The sequence below is a fragment of the Capricornis sumatraensis genome, chromosome 8, assembly GCF_032405125.1.
Source record: "Capricornis sumatraensis isolate serow.1 chromosome 8, serow.2, whole genome shotgun sequence".
In the NCBI taxonomy this organism is placed as follows: domain Eukaryota; kingdom Metazoa; phylum Chordata; class Mammalia; order Artiodactyla; family Bovidae; genus Capricornis; species Capricornis sumatraensis.
In genome coordinates, this window is record NC_091076.1 from 30,294,824 (window position 1) to 30,321,014 (window position 26,191).

Consider the following 26,191-nt stretch of genomic DNA (forward strand, 5'->3'; position numbering starts at 1 on the left):
CCATGGGGTCGCGAACAGTCAGACATGACTGACTGGCTTCACTTTCACTTTTCACTTTCATGCATTGGAGAAGGAAATGGTAACCCACCCCAATGTTCTTGCCTGGAAAATCCCAGGGACAGGGGAGCCTGGTGGGCTGCTGTCTATGGGGTCGCACAGAGTCGGACATGACTGAAGCAACTTAGCAGCAGCAGCATACTGTCTTGATTAGTGGCTGCATCAATTCACATTCCCACCAACAGTGCAAGAGCATTCATTCCCTTTTCTCAACACCCTCTCCAGCATTTATTGTTTGTAGACTTTTTGATGATGGTCATTCTGACTGGTATGAGGTGATTTCTCATTGTAGTTTTTTTTTTTTTTTCTTTCTCCGTCTGAGTTATTTCTTTTTAAAAAATTATTATTATTTTTTTATTATTATTATTTTTATTCTTACATGTGTTTCCAAACATGAACCCCCCTCCCACCTCCCTCCCCATAACATCTCTGTGGGTCATCCCCATGCACCAGCCCCAAGCATGCTGTATCCTGCGTCAGACATAGACTGGCGATTCAATTCTTACATGATAGTATACATGATAGAATGCCATTCTCCCAAATCATCCCACCCTCTCCCTCTCCCTCTGAGTCCAAAAGTCTGTTATACACAGCTATGTCTTTTTTCCTGTCTTGCATACAGGGTCGTCATTGCCATCTTTCTAAATTCCATATATATGTGTTAGTATACTGTATTGGTGTTTTTCTTTCTGGCTTACTTCACTCTGTATAATCGACTCCAGTTTCATCCATCTCATCAGAACTGATTCAAATGAATTCTTTTTAACGGCTGAGTAATACTCCATTGTGTATATGTACCACTGCTTTCTTATCCATTCATCTGCTGATGGACATCTAGGTTGTTTCCATGTCCTGGCTATTATAAACAGTGCTGTGGTGAACATTGGGGTACATATGTCTCTTTCAATTCTGGTTTCCTCGGTGTGTATGCCCAGCAGTGGGATTGCTGGGTCATAAGGTAGTTCTATTTGCAATTTTTTAAGGAATCTCCACACTGTTCTCCATAGTGGCTGAACTAGTTTGCATTCCCACCAACAGTGTAGGAGGGTTCCCTTTTCTCCACACCCTCTCCAGCATTTATTGCTTGCAGATTTTTGGATCACAGCCATTCTGACTGGTGTGAAGTGGTACCTCATTGTGGTTTTGATTTGCATTTCTCTAATAATGAGTGATGTTGAGCATCTTTTCATGTGTTTGTTAGCCATCTGTATGTCTTCTTTGGAGAAATGTCTATTTAGTTCTTTGGCCCATTTTTTGATTGGGTCGTTTATTTTTCTGGAATTGAGCTGCATAAGTTGCTTGTATATTTTTGAGATTAGTTGTTTGTCAGTTGCTTCATTTGCTATTATTTTCTCCCATTCAGAAGGCTGTCTTTTCACCTTGCTTATAGTTTCCTTTGTTGTGCAGAAGCTTTTAATTTTAATTAGATCCCATTTGTTTATTTTTGCTTTTATTTCCAGAATTCTGGGAGGTGGATCATAGAGGATCCTGCTGTGATTTATGTCTGAGAGTGTTTTGCCTATGTTCTCCTCTAGGAGTTTTATAGTTTCTGGTCTTACATTCAGATCTTTAATCCATTTTGAGTTTATTTTTGTGTGCGGTGTTAGAAAGTGATCTAGTTTCATTCTTTTACAAGTGGTTGACCAGTTTTCCCAGCACCACTTGTTAAAGAGATTGTCTTTACTCCATTATATATTCTTGCCTCCTTTGTCAAAGATAAGGTGTCCATATGTGTGTGGATTTATCTCTGGGCTTTCTATTTTGTTCCATTGTTCTATATGTCTGTCTTTGTGCCAGTACCATACTGTTTTGATGACTGTGGCTTTGTAGTAGAGCCTGAAGTCAGGCAAGTTGATTCCTCCAGTTCCATTCTTCTTTCTCAAGATTGCTTTGGCAATTCGAGGTTTTTTGTATTTCCATACAAATCTTGAAATTATTTGTTCTAGTTCTGTGAAAATATGGCTGGTAGCTTGATAGGGATTGCATTGAACTAGTACATTGCTTTGGGTAGTATACTCATTTTCACTATATTGATTCTTCCGATCCATGAACATGGTATATTTCTCCATCTATTAGTGTCCTCTTTGATTTCTTTCATCAGTGTTTTATAGTTTTCTATATATAGGTCTTTAGTTTCTTTGGGTAGATATATTCCTAAGTATTTTATTCTTTTCGTTGCAATGGTGAATGGAATTGTTTCCTTAATTTCTTTTTCTACTTTCTCATTATTAGTGTATAGGAATGCAAGGGATTTCTGTGTGTTTATTTTATATCCTGCAACTTTTTATATTCATTGATGAGCTCTAGTAATTTTCTGGTGGAGTCTTTAGGGTTTTCCATGTAGAGGATCATGTCATCTGCAAACAGTGAGAGTTTTACTTCTTCTTTTCCAATTTGGATTCCTTTTATTTCTTTTTCTGCTCTGACTGCTGTGGCCAAAACTTCCAGAACTATGTTGAATAGTCGCGGTGAAAGTGGACACCCTTGTCTTGTTCCTGACTTTAGGGGAAATGCTTTCAATTTTTCACCATTGAGGATAATGTTTGCTGTGGGTTTGTCATATATAGCTTTTATTATGTTGAGGTATGTTCCTTCTATTCCTGCTTTCTGGAGAGTTTTTATCATAAATGGATGTTGAATTTTGTCAAAGGCCTTCTCTGCATCTATTGAGACAATCATATGGTTTTTATTTTTCAATTTGTTAATGTGGTGAATTACATTGATTGATTTGCGGATATTGAAGAATCCTTGCATCCCTGGGATAAAGCCCACTTGGTCATGGTGTATGATCTTTTTAATGTGTTGTTGGATTCTGATTGCTAGAATTTTGTTGAGGATTTTTGAATCTATGTTCATCAGTGATATTGGCCTGTAGTTTTCTTTTTTTGTGACATCTTTGTCAGGTTTTGGTATTAGGGTGATGGTGGCCTCATAGAATGAGTTTGGAAGTTTACTTTCCTCTGCAATTTTCTGGAAGAGTTTGACTAGGATAGATGTTAGCTCCTCTCGAAATTTTTGGTAGAATTCAGCTGTGAAGCCGTCTGGACCTGGGCTTTTGTTTGCTGGAAGATTTCTGATTACAGTTTCAATTTCCGTGCTTGTGATGGGTTGTTAAGATTTTCTATTTCTTCCTGGTTCAGTTTTGGAAAATTGTACTTTTCTAAGAATTTGTCCATTTCTTCCACATTGTCCATTTTATTGGCATACAACTGCTGATAGTAGTCTCTTATGATCATTTGTATTTCTGTGTTGTCTGTTGTGATCTCTCCATTTTCATTTCTAATTTTATTGATTTGATTTTTCTCTCTTTGCTTCTTGATGAGTCTGGCTAGTGGTTTGTCAATTTTATTTATCCTTTCAAAGAACCAGCTTTTGGCTTTGTTGATTTTTGCTATGGTCTCTTTTGTTTCTTTAGCATTTATTTCTGCCCTAATTTTTAAGATTTCTTTCCTTCTACTAACTCTGGGGTTCTCCAATTCTTCCTTTTCTAGTTGCTTTAGTTGTAGAGTGAGGTTATTTATTTGACTTTTTTCTTGTTTCTTGAGGTATGCCTGTATTGCTATGAACTTTCCTCTTAGCACTGCTTTTATAGTGTCCCACAGGTTTTGGGTTGTTGTGTTTTCATTTTCATTAGTTTCTATGCATATTTTGATTTCTTTTTTGATTTCTTCTGTGATTTGTTGGTTATTCAGAAGTGTGTTGTTCAACCTCCATATGTTGGAATTTTTAGTAGTTTTTCTCCTGTAATTGAGATCTAATCTTAATGCGTTATGGTCAGAAAAGATGCTTGGAATGATTTCGATTTTTTTGAATTTATCCAGTTTAGATTTATGGCCCAGGATATGATCTATCCTGGAGAAGGTTCCATGAGCACTTGAAAAAAAGGTGAAATTCATTGTTTTGGGGTGAAATGTCCTATAGATATCAATTAGGTCTAATTGATCTAATGTATCATTTAAAGTTTGCATTTCTTTGTTAATTTTCTGTTTAGTTGATCTGTCCATAGGTTTGAGTGGGGTATTAAAGTCTCCCACTATTATTGTGTCATTGTTGATTTCCCCTTTCATACTTGTTAGCATTTGTCTTACATATTGCGGTGCTCCTATATTGGGTGCATATATATTTATAATTGTTATATCTTCTTCTTGGATTGATCCTTTGATCATTATGTAGTGGCCTTCTTTGTCTCTTTTCACAGCCTTTGTTTTAAAATCTATTTTATCGGATATGAGTATTGCCAGTCCTGCTTTCTTTTGGTCTCTATTTGCGTGGTATATCTTTTTCCAGCCCTTCACTTTCATTTTTTTTTTTGTCTTTTTATTTATTTATTTATTTTTTAAATATATTTTTTATTTATTTTTTTAATTCTTACATGTGTTCCCAAACATGAAACCCCCTCCCACCTCCCTCCCCATAACATCTCTGTGGGTCATCCCCATATACCAGCCCCAAGCATGCTGTATCCTGCGTCAGACATGGACTTCACTTTCAGTCTGTATGTGTCCCTTGTTTTGAGGTGGGTCTCTTGTAAGCAGCATATAGAGGGGTCTTGTTTTTGTATCCATTCAGCCAGTCTTTGCCTTTTGGTTGGGGCGTTCAACCCATTTACGTTTAAGGTAATTATTGATAAGTATGATCCAGTTACCATTTACCTTATTGTTTTGGGTTCGGGTTTATACACCCTTTTCGTATTTCCTGTCTAGAGAATATCCTTTAGAATTTGTTGGAGAGCTGGTTTGGTGGTGCTGAATTCTCTCAGCTTTTGCTTGTCTGTAAAGCTTTTGATTTCTCCTTCGTATTTGAATGAGATCCTTGCTGGGTACAGTAATCTGGGCTGTAGGTTATTGTCTTTCATCACTTTAAGTATGTCTTGCCATTCCCTCCTGGCCTGAAGAGTTTCTATTGAAAGATCTGCAGTTATCCTTATGGGAATCCCCTTGTGTGTTATTTGTTGTTTTTCCCTTGCTGCTTTTAATATGTGTTCTTTGTGTTTGATCTTTGTTAATTTGATTAACATGTGTCTTGGGGTGTTTTGCCTTGGGTTCATCCTATTTGGAACTCTCTGTGTTTCTTGGACTTGGGTGATTATTTCCTTCCCCATTTTAGGGAAGTTTTCAACTATTATCTCCTCAAGGATTTTCTCATGATCTTTCTTTCTGTCTTCTTCTTCTGGGACTCCTATAATTCGAATGTTGGAGCGTTTCATATTGTCCTGGAGGTCTCTGAGATTGTCCTCGTTTCTTTTAATTCGTTTTTCTTGTTTCCTCTCTGATTCATTTATTTCTACCATTCTATCTTCTATTTCACTAATCCTATCTTCTGCCTCCGTTATTCGACTATTTGTTGCCTCCAGAGTGTTTCTGATCTCATTTATTGCGTTATTCATTATATTTTGACTCTTTTTTATTTCTTCTAGGTCCTTGTTAAACCTTTCTTGCATCTTCTCAATCCTTGTCTCTAGGCTATTTATCTGTGATTCCATTTTGATTTCAAGATTTTGGATTATTTTCACTATCAATATTCGGAATTCCTTCTCAGGTAGATTCCCTACTTCTTCCTCTTTTGTTTGGTTTGGTGGGCAACTCTCCTGTTCCTTTACCTGCTGAGTATTCCTCTGTCTCTTCATCTTGGTTATATTGCTGCGTTTGGGGTGGTCTTTTTATATTCTGGTAATTTGTGGAGTTCTCTTTATTATGGAGCTTCCTCACTGTGGGTGGGGTTCTATCAGTGGCTTGTCAAGGTTTCCTGGTTAGGGAGGCTTGTGTTGGAGTTCTGGTGGGTGGAGCTGGGTTTCTTCTCTCTGGAGTGCAGTGGAGTGACCAGTAATGGGTTATGAGACATCAAAGGTTTTGGAATAATTTTGAGCTGCCTGTATATTGAAGCTCAGGGGAGTGTTCCTGTGTTGCTGGAGAATTTGAGTGGTATGTCTTGTTTTGGAACTTGTTGGCCCTTGGGTGGAGCTTGGTTTCAGTGTAGGTATGAAGGCATTTGATGAGCTCCTATTGCTTAATGTTCCCTGAATTCAAGAGTTCTCTAATGTTTTCAGGCTTTGGATTTAAGCCTCCTGCTTCTGGTCTTCAGTTTTATTTTTACAGTAGCCTCTAGACTTCTCCATCTATACAGCACCGATGATAAAACATCTAGGTTAAAGATGAAAAGTTTCTCCGCATTGAGGGACACCCAGAGAGGTTCACTGTTTTTGAAGACAATGGTCTGCTTTTCTGGTTGCCTGATGTCCTCTGCCAGCCTACAGAAGTTGTTTTGTGGAGTTTGCTCAGCGTTGAAATGTTCTTTTGAGGAATTTGTGAGGGAGAAAGTGGTCTTCCCGTCCTATTCCTCTGCCATCTTTCTTCTCTCCCCTCATTGTAGTTTTGAATTGCATTCTCTAATAGTGAGCGATGTTGAGCATCTTTTCATATGTTTGTTAGCCATCTGTATGTCTTCTTTGGAGAAATGTCTGTTTAGGTCTTTTTCCCACTTTTTGATTGGGTTCTTTGTTTTTCTGGTACTGAGTTGTATGAGCTGCTTGTATATTTTGGAAATTAATCCTTTGTCAGTTGTTTCCTTTGCTATTATTTTCTCCAGTTTGAGGGTTGTCTTTTCACCTTGCTTATAGTTTGTTTGCTGTTCAAAAGCTTTTAAGTTTACTCAGGTCCCACTTGTTTAATTTTGTTTTTATTTCTGTTACTCTAGGAGATGGGTCATAGAGGATCTTGCTTTAATTTATGTCATTAAGTAATCTGCCTATGATTTCCTCTAAGAGTTTTGTAATTTCTGCTCTTACATTTAGGTCTTTAATCCATTTTGAGTTTATCTTTGTGTATGATGTTAAGGAGTGTTCTAACTTCATTCTTTTACATGTAGCTATCCAGTTTTCCAAGCACCATTTATTGAAGAGGCTTTCTTTGCCCCATTGTATATTCTTGCCTCCTTTGTCAAAAATAAGGTACCCATAGGTACATGGGTTTATTTCTGGGCTTTCTATCTTGTTCCATTGGTCTCTATTTCTGTTCTTGTGCCAGTACCGTACTGTCTTGATGACTGTAGCTTTGTAGTATAATCTAACCTGAAGTCAGGAAGGTTGATTCCTCCAGCTACACTCTTCTTTCTTAAGACTGCTTTGGCTATTTGGGGTCTTTTGTGTTTCTGTATGAATTGTGAAAATCTTTGTTCTAGTTCCGTGAAAATGCCATTGGTAACTTGAGATCGCATTGAATCTGTGGATTGCATTTGGTACTATAGACATTTTCACAATATTGATTCTTCCTACCCAGGAACATGGAATATCTCTGTCTGTTTATGTCGACTTTGATTTCTTTCATTACTGCCTTATACTTTTCTCTGTACAGTTCCTGTTTCTCCTTAGGTAAGTTTATTCCTAGATATTTAATTATTTCTGTTGCAATGATGAATGGTATTGATTCCTTAATTTCTTTTTCTGATTTTTCATTGTTGGTTTATAGGAATGCAAGTGCTTTCTGTGTATTGATTTTGTATCCTGAAACTTTGTTAAATTCACTGCTTAGTAATTTTCTGACACTATCTTTAGGGTTTTCTATGTACAGTATCATGTCATCTGCAAACAGTGAGAGCTTTACTTCTTCTTTTCCAACCTGGATTTCTTTTATTTCTTTTTATTCTCTGATTGGTGTAGCTAGGACTTCCAGAACTGTGTTGAATAAGAGTGGTAAGTGGACACCCTTGTCTTGTTCCTGATCTTAGGGGGAATGCTTTCAGTTTCTCACCATTGAGAATAATGTTTGTTGTAGGCTCATCATATATGCCCTACAACCTGTGTTGTAGGTTCCTTCTATGCCCGTTTTTTGAAGAGTTTTAACCATAAATGCGAAATTCAGACTTAAATTGAAGAAAGTGGGGAAAACCACTAGACTATTCAGGTATGACCTAAATCAAATCCCTTATTACTATACAGTGAGAAATAGATTTAAGGGACTAGATCTGATAGACAGAGTGCCAGAAAAACTATGGATGGAGGTTCATGACATTGTACAGGACACAGGAATGAAGACCATCCCCAAGAAAAATAAATGCAAAAAAGCAAAATGGCTGTCTGAGGAGGCCTTACAAATAGCTGTGAAAAGAAGAGAAGTGAAAAGCAAAGGAGAAAAGGAAAGATACAAGCATCTGAATGCAGAGTTCCAAAGAATAGCAAAGAGACATAAGAAAGCCTTCCTCAGCAATCAGTACAAAAAAAAAAAAAAATAGAGGATAACAATAGAATGGAAAAGACTAGAGCTCTCTTCAAGAAAAGTAGAGATACCAAGAGAATGTTTCATGCAAAGATGGGCTCAATAAAGGACAGAAATGGTATAGACCCAACAGAAGCAGAAGATATTAAGAAGAGGTGGCAAGAATACACAGAAGAACTATACAAAAAAGAGCTTCATGACCCAGATAATCATGATGATGTGATCACTCACACTCACCTAGAGCCAGACATCATGGAATGTGAAGTCAAGTGGGCCTTAGGAAGCATCACAACAAACAAAGGTAGTGGAGGTGATGGAGTTCCAGTTGAGCTATTTCAAATCCTGAAAGATGATGCTCTGAAAGTGCTACACTCAATACGTCAGCAAATTTGGAAAACTCAGCAGTGGCTACAGGACTGGAAAAGGTCAGTTTTCATTACAATCCCAAAGAAAGACAATGCCAAAGAATGCTCAAACTACCACACAATTGCACTCATCTCACAATGCTCAAAATTCTCCAGCTGTGAACTTCCAGATGTTCACGCTGGATTTAGAAAAGGCAGAGGAACTAGAGATCAAATTGTCAACATCCGTTGGATCATCAAAAAAGTAAGAGAGTTAACAGAAAAACATCTATTTCTGCTTTATTGACTATGCTATTGCCTTTAACTGTGTGGATCACAATAAATTGTGGAAAATTCTGAAAGCGATGGGAATAGCAGACCACCTGACCTGCCTCTTGAGAAACCTGTATGCAGGTCAGGAAGCAACAGTTAGAACAGGACATGGAACAACAGACTGGTTCCAAATAGCAAAAGGAGTACATCAAGGCTATATAGAGTCACCCTGCTTATTTAACTTATATGAAGAGTACATCATGGGAAACGTTGAGTTGGATGAAGCACAAGCTGGAATGAAGTTTGCCAGGAAAACTATCAATAACCTCATCTATGAAGATGATATCACCCTTACGGCAGAAAGTGAAGAAGAACTAAAGAGCCTCTTGATGAAAGTGAAAGAAGAAAGTGAAAAAGTTGGCTTAAAGTTCAGCATTCCAAAAACCAAGATCATGGCATCTGGTCCCATCACTTTATGGCAAATAGATGGGGAAACAGTGGCTGAGTTATTTTGGGGGGCTACAAAATCACTGCAGATGGTGATTGCAGCCATGAAATTCCCTGGTGGCTCTGACGGTAAAGCGTCTGCCTGCAGTGCAAGAGACCTGGGTTTGATCCCTGGGTTGGGAAGATCCCCTGGAGAAAGAAATGGCAACCCACTCCAGTACTCTTGCCTGGAAAATTCCATGGACTGAGGAGCCTGATAGGCTGTAGTTCATGGGATCAGAAAGAGTCGGACACAACTGAGTGACTTCAGTTTCAGTTTCTTCAGTTTCATCCTTGGAAGGAAAGTTATGACCAACCTGGAGGGCATATTAAAATGCAGAGATATTGCTTTGTCAACAAAGGTCTGTCTATTCAAGGATATGGTTTTTCCAGTAGTCATGTATGGATGTGATAGTTGGACTATAAGGAAAGCTGAGAGCCAAAGAATTGATGCTTTTGAACTGTGGTGCTGGAGACAACTCTTGAGAGTCCCTTGGACTGCAAGGAGATCCAACCAGTCTATCCTAAAGGAGATCAGTCCTGGGTGTTCATTGGAAGGACTGATGTTGAAGCTGAAACTCTAATAGTTTAGCCACCTGATGCGAAGAACCAACTCATTTGAAAAGACCCTGATGCTGGGAAAGATTGAGGGCAGGAGAAGGGGACGACAGAGGATAAGATGGTTGAATGGCATCACTGACTCAGTGGACATGGGCTTGGTGAACTGTGGGTTTTGGTGATGGACAGGGAGGCCTGGTGTGCTGTGGTTCATGGAGTCACAAAGAGTCGGACACGACTGAGTGACTGAACTGAATTGAACTTAATCATGAATGGGTGCTGAATTTTGTCAACAGCTTTTTATGCCTCTATTGAGATTATCATATGATTTTTATGTTTCAGTTTGTTAATATGGTATATCACATTGATTGATTTGCATATATTGAAGAAGCCTTGTATCCCTGGAATAAACCCAACTTGATCGTGGTGTATGAGCTTTTCAATGTGTTGCTAAATTCTATTTGCCAAACTTTTGTTGAGGATTTTTGCATCTGTATTCATCAGTGATATTGGCCTATAGTTTTCGTCTGTTTTGTTGTCTTTGTCTGATTTTGGCATCAGGGTGATGGTGACCTCATAGAATGAGATTGGAAGTGTTCCTTTTTTGCAATTTTTCAAAAGAGTTTTAGAAGGACAGGCATTAGCTCTTCTGTAAATGTCTGATCAAATTCTCCTGTGAAGCTATCTGGTCCAGGGCTTTTCTTTTGGGGGAGATTTTTGATTACAGCTTCAATTTCAGTATTTGTAATTGGGTAGTTCATAATTTCTATTTCTTCCTGGTTCAGTCTTGGAAGGTTGAAATTTTGTAAGAATCTGTACATTTCTTCCACGTTATCCATTTTATTGCCGTATGCTGCTGCTACTGCTTCTAAGTCGCTTCAGTCATGTCTGACTCTGTGCAACCCGATAGACGGCAGCCCACCAGGCTCTGCAGTCCCTGGGATTCTCCAGGCAAGAACACTGCCGTATACTTGTCCATAATAGTCTCTTATAATCCTTTGTATTTCTGCATTGTCTGTTAAAACTTCTCTTTTTCATTTCTAATTTTGGCAATTTGATTCTTCCTTTTTTTTTTTTTTTTTTTTGAGGCGTCTGGCTAAAAGCTTGTCAATTTAATCTTCTGAGAAGCAGCTTTTAGTTTTATTTATCTTTAGTATCATTTCTTTCATTTCTTTTAAATTTATTTCTGCTCAGATCTTTATGATTTCTTTCCTTCTACTGATTTTTGGTGTTTTTTGTTCTTTTTCTAGTTGTTTTAGGTGTAAAGTTAGGTTGTCTATTCGATGTTTTTCTTGTTTATTGAGGTAGGATTGTATTGCTATAAACTTCCCTCTTAGAATTGCTTTTGCTGCATCCGAAAGTTTTTGAGTTGTCGTGTTTTAATTATAATTTGTTTCTAGAAAATTTTGATTTCCCTTTTGATTTCTTCAGTAATCTGTTGGATATTTAGAAACATGTTGTTTAATCTCCATGTGTTTGTGTTTTTTACAGTTTTTTTCTTGTAATTTATATCTAGTATCATAGTGTTGTGGTCAGATAAGATGCTTGATATGATTTCAATTTTCTTAAATTTACTGAGGTTTGATTTGTGACCCAATATGTGGTCTATCCTGGAGAATCTTCCAGGTGCACTTGAGAAGAAGGTGTATTCTTCTAAATTTGAATGGAATGTCCTGAAGATATCAGTGAGATCCATCTCATCTAATGTATCATTTAAGACTTGTGTTTTCTTATTAATTTTCTGTTTTGATGACATGTCCATTGGTGTGAGTGGAGTGTTAAAGTCTCCTCCTATTATTGTGTTGCTGTCAATTTCTCCTTTTATGTCTGTTAGTGTTTGTCTTATGTATTGAGGTGCTCCTATGTTGGGTGTGTAGATGTTTACAAATGTTCTGTTTTCCTCTTGGATTGAGTCTTTGATCATTATGTAGTGTCCTTCCTTATCTCTTGCAATCTTCTTTATTTTAAGGTCTATTTTATCTGACATGACGATTGCTACTTCAGCTTTCTTTTGCTTCACATTTGCATGGAACATATTTTTCCATCCTCTCACATTCAGTCTATATGTGTCTTTAGGTCTGAAGTGGGTTTCTTGTAGACAGCATATATATGGGTCTTTTTGTTTGTTTGTTTGTATCCATTAAGCCTGTCTGTTGGAGAAGGCAATGGCAACCCACTCCATTACTATTGCCTGGAAAATGCCATGGACGGAGGAGCCTGGAAAGCTGCAGTCCATGGGGTCACGAAGAGTCAGACAAGACTGAGTGACTTCACTTTCACTTTTCACTTCCATGCATTGGAGAAGGAAATGGCAACCCACTCCAGTGTTCTTGCCTGGAGAATCGCAGGGATGGAGGAGCCTGGTGGGCTGCCATCTATGGGGTCGCACAGAGTTGTACACGACTGTAGTGACTTAGCAGAAGCAGCAGCAGCAGCCTGTTTGTGTCTTTTGGTTGGGACATTTAATCCATTTACATTTAAAGTGATTATTAATATATATGTTCCTATTACCATGTTCTTAATTGTTTGGGGTTGATTTTGTAGATCTTTTTTCTTGTATTTCTTGACTATATAAGTCCTTTTAACATTTCTTGTAAAGCTGTTTTGGTGGTACTGAATTCTATTAACTTTTGCTTGTCTGAAAAGCTTTTTATTTCTCCATCAATTTTGAATAAGATCCTTGACAGGTACAGTAATCTTGGTTGTAGATCTTTTCCATTTCATTTATTTAAATATATCCTGCCATTACCTTCTGGCCTGAAGTTTCACTGAAAGATCAGCTGTTAAACATATGGGGTTTCCCTTGTATATTACTTGTTGCTTTTCCCTTGCTGCTTTTACTTTTAATATTCTTTCTTTGTGCTTAGTCTTTATTAGTTTGATTAGTATGTGTCTTGGTGTGTTTATCCTTGGGTTTATCCTGTATAGAACTCTTTGCACCTCTTGAACTTGATTGACTATTTCCTTTTCCACGTTGTGGAAATTTTCAACTATAATCTCTTCAAAAATTTTCACATACCCTTTCTTTTTCTCTTTTTCTTCTGGGACCCCTATAGTTTGAATGTTGGTATGTTTGATATTGTCCCAGAAACTATCCTCAGTTCTTTTCATCCTTTTTACTTCATTCTGCTCTTCAGATGTTATGTCCACCATTTCATCTTCCAGCTCATTGATTCGTTCTTCTGCTTCAGATACTCTGCTATTGATTCCTTCTAGAGTATTTTTAATTTCAGTAATTGTGTTGTTTGTATGTTTATTCTTTAATTCTTTGGGTCTTTGTTAACTGATTCTTGCATTTTCTCCATTCTGTCTTCAAGGTTTTTGATCATCTTTACTATCATTATTCTGAATTCTTTTTCAGGTAGTTTGCCTGTTTCCTCTTCATTTATTTGGACTTCTATGTTTCTAGTTTGTTACTTTATTTGTATGGTATTTTTCTGCCTTTTCATTTTTCCTTTTTAACTTACTATGTTTAAGGTCTCCTTTTCCCAGGCTTCAAGGTTGAATTCTTTCTTCCTTTTGGTTTCTACCCTCCTAATGTTGGTACAGTGATTTGTGTAAGTTTCCTATAGTGTAAGATATTTGTTGAGTTTTTGTTTGTTTGTTTATTTGTTTGATTGTTTTTCCTCTGATGGGCAAGACTCAGTGAGGTGGTAATCCTGTCTGCTGATGATTGGGATTGTATTTTTGTTTTGTTTTTGTTTAGATGAGGCATCCTACACAGGGTGACACTGGTGGTAGGTGATGCCAGGTGTTGTATTCAAGTGGTTTCCTTTGCATGAGTTCTCACTATTTGATACTCCCTAAGGTTAGTTCTTTGGAAGCCTAAGGTCTTGGAGTCCGTGCTCCCATTTCAAAGGCTCAGGGCTTGATCTCTGTTCAGCACCCTGAGCAGTAGGAGCTGCGGTCCAGTCCCTAGTGGCAGTTTGAGTGCTGAAGTCTTTGCAAGGGTACTGTTGGATGGGCACAGAGGGCACCTGCAGACCTGTCTGCAACCTCAGGCTGAGTAGCAATAATTCTTAGAGCAGTCCATTCAATGGAAAATTCCTCCTGGGTCAAAGCCTATTCAGTAGTTTTAATGATTTTTCATATATCCTAAAATTATTATTTGCCTGTGTGTTAGCTTTAAAAATTTGTTTTATTAAATCCTTTCATTTCACCTTATTTCCTTTAAAGAAAGAAAAGTCAATATTAAATATTCTTTATTTGTTGTACAGATATGGTCACAAATTTTTTATATCTTTTCAATAGACATCAGAAACCATTCTAAAGTTAGTAATACAATAAGGACTAGCCAGGTAATATTTCTGTCCTTCTGGGGCTCTTGTTGAAACAAAACAGTCAAGTAGAGATAAATGCTGTGAAGTTAATAGAGCCAGATTATAGGATATAGGTTAACCAGTGGGACCAGTTGTCATAGTAGGCTTCTGTAACAAACTGAATCCTAAATAATGAAGGGGAGGCAAACAGATGACAGTGTGGGTGGAGCATAGTGTCTCAGGAATAATTTAAAGCAAATTCAAAGGCCCTGAGATAGCATGTCTTGGCTTGTTTTGGAATACCTTTATAATGCAAGAGTAGTTGACAAAAAATAATGAATTCAGAGTAGTAGGAAAGATTGGCAACAAGTGGGAACACAGAGGACAGAAAAATAAACCTTTTGACTTATACTGAGTGTAATATGAAAGAGTAGAGAATCTTAAGCGGGCATTTATCATAACCAGATTGCATTAATAAAATGATGATGACTATTTGCAAAGTATAGTTTGCTGTGGGATAGCAGCAGAAGCAATCAGTTCAACTTGGTGACCTGTGCAATATTCCAGGTAAGAAGGACAGTAACTTGGGCTGGGATAGCAACAGTGAAGATGAAGAGAGTTGGCCATATTCTAGGAAAAAAAAGCGATGATAACCACTGAAGGCACAAGGGAAATGTTTACATATAGATATAAGTGAATGATTTTTTTCCCTAAGTTTTGGGACAGAGCAAATGAGTAATACCATTTACTATGATAGGGAAAACTTGGAGGTACTTTTCTTAGGAAAGACATGGTAATATCTGAGAAAGAGCCCTGGAAGACAACTTGGATGACCTGAGTTATGGCTGTTAGCTTTTCCTTGATGAATAGTGTACTAAGAAATGAGACAAAATCATACCAGTCTTAGTTTAATCAGGTAAATTCATTTAGATGGTTGTAAAGTTTACTTCTAATTCTAAAGCCTTCTAATATGATGAAATTAAATAAATTATAAGCCCCAGCAGGTTTCTGCTTCAAATGTTCTTAGTATATTTATTTTATATAATTTGATTCTTAGGAATTTTAGAAAATGCTTTCTATGGTATTATAATAAATGAGTTATGTGCTTTCAAAAATCTCATTTTGTGTTTATGCACAGTACCATGATATTGAGCAATAAATCATTTTCAATTATTAGTTATAATTTAACAAAATACATTATATTGTTTTGTATTTGCACACAAAAATTAAAATTTTGCTTACTATTTATTATCCTTTGGTTAGGCACATAAGCACATACATGTTGATTCATGTGCTAAACTACACACACACACACACACAGAATTCAAGGCAGAATTTTGTGTCTATTAATAGAATATTTAGCCTCGGATATTATGTACATTTTCTAACTATTAAATTCTAATATGGATTCTCCTTTTTTAAAAAAAAAAAGTATAATTGGATATTTCTTTGAAATGTTTTTATTAAATAAATCAAAGTATGAGAGAAGTTTATATTCCCACTACCTCCTCACTTCATTAAAGACAACAACTTAATGGGGTCATTTGTACTGTTATAACATAGTTTCTTTGAGATCACCTACATCACTTTCCCCGAACTGAAAGCCCAATTACTTTGTGCTTCATTTTGTTTCTTTCTCTGTCCTTCCTTCTCATGATCCTTCTTCCTCCTCTTTTCTCACTTTGTCAGTATGAAAAATCTGTCCAACCTGGCCTTCAGTATCTTTGTGCACCCTTCTCCCTTTAAGTGTGTGCTTAGTTGCTCAGTCATGTCCAACTCTTTGTGACCCCCATGGATTGTAGTCTGCCAGGCACCTCTGTCCATGGGAATTCTCCAGGAAAGAATACTAGAGTGAGTTGCCATTTCTACTCAGGTATCTTCCCAACTCAGTGATCAAACCCAGTTCTCCCACATTACAGGAGGATTCTTTACCATCTGAGCCAGGAGGGAAGCCCTCCCCCTTTAAGAGGCTCTAGAATTGACACTGTCCTTGGTACTGAAATCCTAGTCATCAAAATGATTTCAATAGAGCATATCTACCATCTGAGGACAAAGGAAATAGTCTTTTATGTTCTCAAAGAATGAAGAAGAGATTTACCAAAAAAAAAAAAAAAAAAAACCACTATCATTTTTCTTTGGGTTAAAGTTTCTTTATGTAAACTATGAAAGTAGTTTCCTTAATCATGAATTTAAAAAGTAATATTTCCTTACCTATATATTCCACAGCAGCCTCACACATAGGCCTCCAATTTCTCTCCCTTTTGAGTGGATTCAATATTATAAAGATTCTTACACGCTTGGGAGTATATCCCACTTTTATTATTTGTTAGCTACACTTTATGTGAAGTGCATTTTTGATATTATGATTCCAATTGGCTTAGAAAATAATTAAGGAATGTTTGAACTGTATTATCTCATTCTAGGTTGTGTTACTAGGCTCTCTCTACTGGTGCGCTATAACTATAGTCTTCTAAATGTTGAATGTGGTTGTAGTAGTCATGCCCCTTTGAGACTATGGTGTGTCTCATAGGAACAGGAAAACCAAATTCACTGTCAATAAGTTGAGATGTTATGCTTTTCCTGTGCTGTCAAAAGTCATACAGAAGGCTATGATATGTATAGATCCTTCTTCAGAGTAAATTCGCAGTGTACTAGAAAACTCTTAAGAGAGAATTAAACTTGTTTTTATTTTTCCCCATTTTTCAGTCTTCTTACAGCTTTAGTAACACCTTCACATATGACTAGTATCTTGGCAGAAACTTCAATAATAGGACAGTCAGATCAATTTGCCATTGTAATATTCACCATCTTATTCTAAACACCTACCTGGTCATAAACTGAATACAGACCGTATTTTCCCTGAAGATATTTCTGCAATGGATAGACACAATTCTTAAATAATTTAATACTAAATTATATCTAATGCATTAAATTAAAATATTTTCTTAACAGGTAACCTTGATTACTTTAGGATTCAAGGTAAAGGAATACAGTATTTAAGGTAGTACAGCAGAAAATGGGAATATCCCAACTCTTAGGCCACCCAGACACCTAATATTGATGCTTACATGAAGAATCCATAATATGAAACTCACTAAGTTAAATCTTAAGTTAATATCTTGGCATACGGGCATATCAAAATCACATGGAATTATTCTAATAAAAATGACAATGGCATTGATTTTTCAATTAGAATTAGAAGACTGATAAAAAATAGCTGATTAGAGTAAAATTAAGCAAAAGAGTAAATTTGACTACTATCTAAAACAAATAAGCCAGAATATTGGATAATTGATCTACAAACCTATATAATATAGCATAGTTTCAAGTCAGGAACCTTAGTTTTGTATTATTTAAATACCAGTGAATATAAATTAGCCAGAAACTAGAGTAATGATGCAAAATGAATCAGAACTCAGAGGTTATACCTAGAGACACCAGGTAGATTTCTGCTTTCTTGAAGTCCAAGATAATGTAAATATTTTTAACAATTTTAATTGTAGACAAAGTAAAAAGTCACGAGGAAAACATAATAAACATTACTTTTTGTAGCAATTATCATCAGCAGTGATGAGGGAAAAATTCTTGCCTTCATGGACTTTGTATTCTGGCCATGGAATCAGATCTTAATTAATAACATAGCATGTCATTCTTAAGAAACAGCATATTCAGAAGTCTTGAGACAAGAGAGAGTATGTCAGACAAAAGGAATTATAGCAGCACAGTATGGCTCAAACAGGAAAAGAATGGGGGGCATGGTGCAAGTTGGGACTGAAGAAGTAGGTGGTCACCAGACCATGCACGGACTTACAGTGGTATAGGCTGTGTCTTCGAGGATAGAATCTGGAGCTCTGCACTTAAAACCAATAGTCCAATCGTTCTTATCTGTATTAATTTATGTTTGAGGGTGCTGGCCTATAAACAATCCTTAGTAATTGTCTTTGGACACCCAGGCTTTGTGGATAACCCATCAGTGTGAGGCACAATCAGAGGAGGATGGAAACGGATACTCACACTTTAGACTACAGGGAATTTCCATAGAGAACTGTACCTTAGATTGTACCAAGTTGAACAAGATTTAATGTGTTCTATAGATCTGAAACGTAACAGGTTTTGGTACCCAGTTTCACAAATTTTAGAATCAAAAAAATAAAAATAAAAACAGGAATAAAGGAACGAAAACTGAAAAGAATTAAAGAAGGAAAAAATAGGATGATAGATAAGTGAGGTCCTAATGATTATTTTGAAGAAAGTAAAGAGATAACAATAACAAGTATGAACCTTGATATGAGTTTTTTTCTCCTGCTTTCCTATCAGGTCACATTTGCTATCAGTCTCTCACAATGATAAGGCATTTGAGTGAATATACATAAATAATAACAAATGACTGATTTGTTTTCAATGTTCAAGGCTGTAAGCAGTTTAGAATCTACTTCATATAGCTGAAAGTATATGCCTAACTGCCTTTGTAAAAGATCACTTTGTTTACTATCACAAATTCATCATTCAGAGACACTTAGAATAAGAAAAGATACAATTCCGAATTAGTAATTGGGAAGAAATTATTGATATTCCTTATTGATCTCCTCCTCTACAGGTACTTTTCACAACTACCAGCCCTATGGCAGAAAATGCATCTCCTAATATTACCTGTTCTTGCTTAGTGGGTCAGTGTATTTTTATCAGCTTCTGACATGTCATAACCTGATGAATGAAGAAGCAAAATTAAGAAATGTGATATCTCACTGTCAGCCTAACGTTGATTTTCCGTAAGCCAGAGGAGAGGCAGCTGCCCAGAAACCTTCAAGCTGGGATGGAAAAAAATTGTGGGTGGGCTAGAAGGTCAAGAGGGCCATAAAGAAAGGTCAATTTACTTTTAGGTCCTTTTCAGTTTACCGTTTACAGTGTTTTCACTTTGGATTTATAAAAATCAGCAAGTAGGAGGGAAGTGAAACTCTGTGATAGCTCTCTCGGTAGGAGGACAGACAGTGAGTGGCCCTGGCTTTCAACTGCAAATCAAAGGGAAAGAACAAGGATGTTGATATATCTTCCTGTATCTTTTGGAAAGAGAGGTCCTGCCATGATGAAACCCTGCTGATTTCCTTCAGGATGAACTAGCTGACTGCTGAGAGAGAAAAGCTCCACTGCCAACTGTTTTATTCCCTATGAATAGGGAAGCAGAGGGAGGCAGATTATCCTGAATAACCTGCTTCAGAGGGTAAACAAAATGAAATGTAGGAGTAGGAGAAGAGATGGGATTGAATAAGAAAGATCAGGGCTGGAGGTGGAGGGAGGAGAGAATGCTTAGCAAGACCTTAGCAAAATAAAGAGATTTGAGAGTGGGTAGGGATCAACAAAAAGGGAAAGAAATGTCACAAAAGATGGAACTAAAGTAAATGGAAGGCTCCAGAGCACACACACAAAAGTAAGTCATGAAAACGGGAGATAGATGAGCACAACTTTCTTTTTATAAACAAGGGCCTTTAAATATGAAAGTCTGTATTTTGAAAGTACTTGATTTGATAGTTATAAAAGGAGAGGTGACGCTGGAATCTTATAATTAATGGGTGTTCCTCATTGCTGTGACAAGGTCCCTCCTGAGTGGGCAGACACTGCAGTGGATGTAGGTCTGTCAAGAGAAATTCTGATAAATTGTACAAACAAAATGAAAGTATTAGACTACTGTATTGTTAAACTTTCCAGAGAGGAACATGATTATCTGGGGTTTTAGTCAGTATGCTTTTCTATTTGATGAAAGGGCTGACTTTGAAAAGATAATTTCCTGCCGTTCTCAGTGAGTAGGATTTGATCAACCCAGGGTTAACAGATGACACATTTGTGGATGGATGAAACTTGTACCTTATTGTGTTTTTCATTGTAGCCTTTTTTCTCATAGGAAATTAGTCCTTTCTTTGGAGATAGAGTAGCAACAATGTATTAAGAAATAAATCTAAAGGCTCAGTAACAATCTGTAGGAAAAAAGATGAGATTTGGTCAAGGATTATTGAAACTACTCAAAACATTCAAATCTATTAATAAATTTTGTGAAGAAAAAAATGAAAAAATATCAAGCCCATATATTTGCTTCTATTGCAAAACTACTTCTATGATATAAACTTTCATGTTACATTACTCAGTTAAAACACTTGAATCATCCATCCAGTTTTAGCTCAGGGGTCACTTCTCATCAATTTCCTGAGGCCCCCTCTTTCCTCCCTTATGTTTAAGTCTCTATCTTATACCTTCACTGTCCCTGTATTTCTCCTAAATGAAAACTTATCACACTAGATGGTAACTGATCATTTATTTGTCTGCCAGGCTCCTCTGTTCATGGAATTCTCTAGGCAAGAGTACTGGAGTGGGTAGCCATTCCCTTCTCCAGAGGATCTTCCCAAACCCAGGGATTGAACCTGAGTCTCCAGTATTCTTGCCTGGAGATGGACAGAGGAGTCTGGTGGGCTACAGTCCATAGTGTGGTAAAGAGTAAGGCACGACTGAAGCGACTTAGCACAGCACAGCTCCTGTATTGTAGGTAGATTCTTTACCGTGTGAACTACCAGGGAAGCCCGAATAACAGTCTGACTGAGGGTCAAAGCCAAGTTTACCTCACTGCTCTGGCTATAGGATTTGGTGCAGTGAATGACTCACAACACACAGAAAATACTTAAGGAATGGCAATAGCTAATATTGTTGGAAAGTACCAGGTATTGTTATGAGATTTAAATACATTAAATTATTTAATGTTTAGAGCACTAAGAACTGAGTACGGTGTTTATCCTCATTTTAAAAATGAATAAACTGGATTTTGTGACCTCTTCAAAGCCTTGCTGTAAGAAGCAAAGCTCCAAGTCAGATTCAAGCAATTTATTTCCAGACCTGGTCTCTTAGCCATTGTTTGTACTGTCTCTCAAACAGCAGAAACAGAAAACTGATTATCTAGCACTAACCATGTCATCGGAGAAGGCAATGGCACCCCACTCCAGCTCTCTTGCCTGGAAAATCCCATGGGCAGAGGAGCCTGGTAGGCTGCAGTCCATGTGGTCACACAGAGTCGGACACGACTGAGCGACTTCACTCTCACTTTTCACTTTCATGCTTTGGAGAAGGAAATGGCAACCCACTCCAGTGTTCTTGCCTGGAGAATCCCAGGGATGGGGGAGCCTGGTAGGCTGCCATCTATGAGGTCGCACAGAGTCAGACACGACTGAAGTGACTTAGCAGCAACCATGTCATATTGATGATACTTCATGTATCATCTCTAGTAGGAGAAACTACTTAGGAGCAAAATGAGAACTTATTCAAGTGCCACAATGTTTCTCTCTCTTCTCAAAAGGCAGAGCAGTTCTGTAAACTTTTGTCTGTAGAGGTTTCCTGTAGAAACCTGTAGTGAGTTCATGTGATCACTTTGGAGTCACTTCTGTAAGCACTGCTCTTGATACTAGTTAGCATCTTGAATGTGACTAACATCTCTGAAAAGGAATGTCTGAATAAACTCAGAAGCTTGCTTTAGTAAAATCAGAACACGTTGCTTTTCAGAGAGCTTCGAAAGAGAGGACAGGCAATGTAGTACACATCCTTGGGAAAAAAAGAAAATTTGCAAAAATTGTAAATTATTTTAAATACTCCAGAAACTTGTACATTGCAATTGACTATCTCTTAATATTGTGTATAAAGAGTTTAGGAGAGGAGTCAAGTACAAATTTGATTACTATGAACACTGCAGCATGTCATTTAATAATAAATATATAAATGTACCTCTGTTGTTTCCATCTATTATCTTTTAAACAAACAAACAAAAAAAACCCAAAACAAACAAATAAAAAAATAACCCGTTGTAGTGAGAAGAGGAAGTCTTCAAAAATGCTGAAAAGTGCAAAGTAAAACAGTTTCTTTCCCTCCCTTTTTTTTCCTGTTTGCTAAAGGAGTGTCTGTAATGCATAAATCTGCTGTGTAATAGTGTGTGTACTGTGTGTGTGCTGGCATTTAGAATTCTGGGAAGGAAACAAGATAGATGTCCAGGAGAAGGTAGTCCCAGTGAGGACCATGTTGCTATATTTACTGATTCATCTCTAGTGCCTAGATTATTAGCAGTTATATATTAGATGCAAAATAAATATCTGTAGAATTAATAAATTAATGTATGAGTGAAATATGAACGTTTTCATCTCCTAAGAGCTCCGCTTTAATAGAATTGGGTGCAATATAGCAGAGTACTTGCTATTTATAATAGAAGAAAAGAGAAATCAAATCTGCCTATAGCATAATGGAAACCATCATTGAGAAAATGAGCCTTGAGAAATGAATAGAACAAAATACGAGAGGAGATTTCACACTGGAAAATGTTGATGATATCATTGGACTTGGTGTAGATTTATTAAATGATCTTATTTTCTATGAAAGCCCTGACACTCAACCAAGGGCAAAATGAAATAATAAATAACATCATCTTGCTATGTGTCTTTAAGGTAATGGAACAGACTTCATAAACATTTCAATACAACAGCTTTTATTTTTCCAAGTGGGTATTTTCCATTTCAAAGAAGTTACTTTGGAAATAAAAAATATAATACTATATACCACAACTTAGTTTTCTGTAATATATTGCTAATGATCAATTCTCTTTTCATTTAGAGACAGTGAAACATGGAAAATATGCAAAAAAGGCAAAGCGTGCAAAGTCATTATTATCCATAGCAACTGAGGATTGAGAAATGCTTGTTTAAATAAAATTTTATATATAATTATAAAGTAATGAAGTTAGAATATGTTTGCATTTTATAAAGTCCCTTACTATAAATTCTAAAAGAGAAGTTGCAAAGATATTTTCAGAGTAGAAAGAAGACACTTAATTGGATGTATGCAATACCATTTGTTTCTGTTTAATATAAATAAAACAGAGCAAGTCCATTTTACTTTAGGACTTTGTGTAATGCTCATGACTTAAAGGACAGAACACTTAACTTGGAGGACAGAGATATGGATTCTGATTTCATATTTGTGACAAACTCCTTGAGTGATTTTTAAACTAAAAATTACTTCACATTCTTGGGCTTCAGTGACTTTAACTATAAAATGAAACAGTTGAGCCAGGGGAACCCTGCGTGATACCCTGTAACTATAGTCTGTGGTCTTCTGGGTACAGCCATTACTAGAAAAAAATGAATTAATGCAACGGCATAAGTAAACATAGAAGGATGAAAAAAAGACTTGTAAAGGTGCCTTGGAATGATAGTAGCGGAACACTTTGTTGTAAACTGCTCTCTCTCTGTCTCGTATCGAATTTGCAAATTAGACAACTGGGGAAAAAGTGCACTAATCGTAGAACAAGAGAGTATTCTGAAAGATAATATTCACCAAGCCAATGAAAACTGCTCAAATCAAAACACCACTCTTATTAATTTTGCTGAACAAAATTGGTTTCCAAAAAGTGATATTTAGTTTGTTGTGAAAAATATTTTGCATTTCCTATTTAAGAGGCCATTCAGTCTTAAGAGTTCTACAAAGGCTGATTATACTCATAATCTGGTTTCCTAGTTAGATATCCCTAAGCAGAGATCCTTTTCTTCTATCACAGAGGTCCTCAAAGTTGGCTACCAATCAAAATCACTTGGGGTTTTTTTGTGTAAACAAACATACAAATCAACTTATTTTTCGGCTCTCCTCTGGACTAACTGAACCAGATTTTGTGGGTGATGGGACTCAGACACCAATATTTTTAAAAACTCCACCTGATTTGATTTTGTGGTACTAGTGGTCAAGACTCCACCTGCCAATGCAGGGGACATAAGAGACGTGGGTTTGATCCTGGGTTAGAAAGATCCCTTGGAGGAGGGCATAGCAACCCACTCCAGTATTCTTGCCTGGGAACCCCCGTGAACAGAGGAGCCTGGCAGGCTACAGCCTATGGGGTCACAAAGAGTCAGACATGAGTGAAGCAACTGAGCCCACATGCCTACCTTGATGATACTGTGCAAATAGAAGAACCACTGAAAGCTCACTGCCCCCCTCATATAGGCATTTAATTTATTCAGAGAAGATTAAATGTAGGCTTAGACTGACCCTGTTGATATCTATTAATTTCACTAATTCTAACATGGAACAACAGACTGGTTCCAAATAGGAAAAGGAGTATGTCAAGGCTGTATATTGTCAAACTGCTTATTTAACTTACATGCAGAGTACATCATGAGAAACGCTGGACTGGAAGAAACACAAGCTGGAATCCAGATTACCAGGAGAAATATCAATAACCTCAGATATGCAGATGACACCACCCTTTTGGCAGAAACTGAAGAGGAACTAAAAAGCCTCTTGATGAAAGTGAAAGAGGAGAGTGAAAAAGTTGGCTTAAAGCTCAACATTCAGAAAACGAAGAACATGGCATCCAGTCCCATCACTTCTTGGGAAATAGATGGGGAAACAGTGGAAACAGCGTCAGACTTTATTTTTTGGGGCTCCAAAATCACTGCAGATGGTGAATGCAGCCATGAAATTAAAAGACACTTACTCCTTGGAAGAAAAGTTATGACCAACCTGGATAGCATATTCAAAAGCAGAGACATTACTTTGCAGACTGAGGTCGTCTAGTCAAGGCTATGGTTTTTCCTGCGGTCATGTATGGATCTGAGAGTTGGACTGTGAAGAATGCTGAGCACTGAAGAATTGATGCTTTTGAAGTGTGGTGTTGGAGAAGACTCTTGAGAGTCCCTTGGACTGCAAGGAGATCCAACCAGTCCATTCTGAAGGAGATCAGCCCTGGGATTTCCTTGGAAGGAATGATGCTAAAGCTGAAACACCAGTACTTTGGCCATCTCATGCGAAGAGTTGACTCATTGGAAAAGACTCTGATGCTGGGAGGGATTAGGGGCAGAAGGGGACGACAGAGGATGAGATGGGTGGATGCCATCACGGACTCGATGGACGTGAGTCTGAGTGAACTCCGGGAGTTGGTGATGGACAGGGAGGCCTGGCGTGCTGCGATCCATGGGGTCGCAAAGAGTCAGACACGACTGAGCGACTGAACTGAACTGAACAGTGTGGAGATAGCTATTATGGCCTACCTTCACATTTTCCTTCTGAAGAAACATAGGAAGTTACTATTCCATAAGAAAGGAAAGAAAATTATTTACATTAATCACGTACATTTATTGTTCTCAAAAGTGCCACCACTTTGATTCTTACTAAAGTTTTACATTTTATAAAATGTTGAATTTTTATAGCTACCATACACTTTCATAATCTAATTCAAACCTATCAGTTTGCAGATAACAAAATTAAGGCTTAGCAGGTGAAAATGTTGTTCACTGTAACAGAACCAAAAATCAGCAGAGCTACTTCAATATCCAAGTTTCCAGATGCTCATTTTATGACATATTAAACCCTGATGACCCCTGACATTTCATATTCCTACCACAGAAAGGACAGAAATGTTGTAACTGTTAGGAAGCTTGCATAAACAGCCTCAGGGCTTTAAATCCCTTAATATCGAATACACTTCCATATATTTGATACCAATGTAGTGTGTATTTTATTTACATTTATTAGTCTACTAACTGAAAGTTAACTAATTATAAATCTTACTAATCAGTTCAGTCGCTCAGTCGTGTCTGACTCTTTGCAACCCTGTGAACTGCAGCACACCAGGCCTCCCTGTCCATCGCCAACTCCTGGAGTTCACCCAAACTCATGTGCATCGAGTCGGTGATGCCATCCAGCCATCTCATCCTCTGTCATCCCCTTCTCCTCCTGCCCCCAATCCCTCCCAACTATCAGGGTCTTTTCCAATGAGTCCACTCTTCACATGAGGTGGCCATAGTATTGGAGTTTCAGCCTCAGCATCAGTCTTTCCAAAGAACACTCAGGACTGGTCTCCTTTAGGATGGACTGGTTGGATCTCCTTGCAGTCCAAGGGACTCACAAGAGTCTTCTCCAGCACCATAGTTTAAAAGGATCAATTCTTTGGCACTCAGCATTCTTCACAGTCCAACTCTCATATCCATACATG

General features: G+C 37.3%; 1 protein-coding gene across 1 annotated transcript in view; it reads left to right on the forward strand.

The window, feature by feature from the left end:
• LUZP2 (leucine zipper protein 2) overlaps positions 1-26,191 on the forward strand; it is a 299,588-nt gene that overhangs the window by 94,251 nt on the left and 179,146 nt on the right. The window lies entirely within an intron of this gene.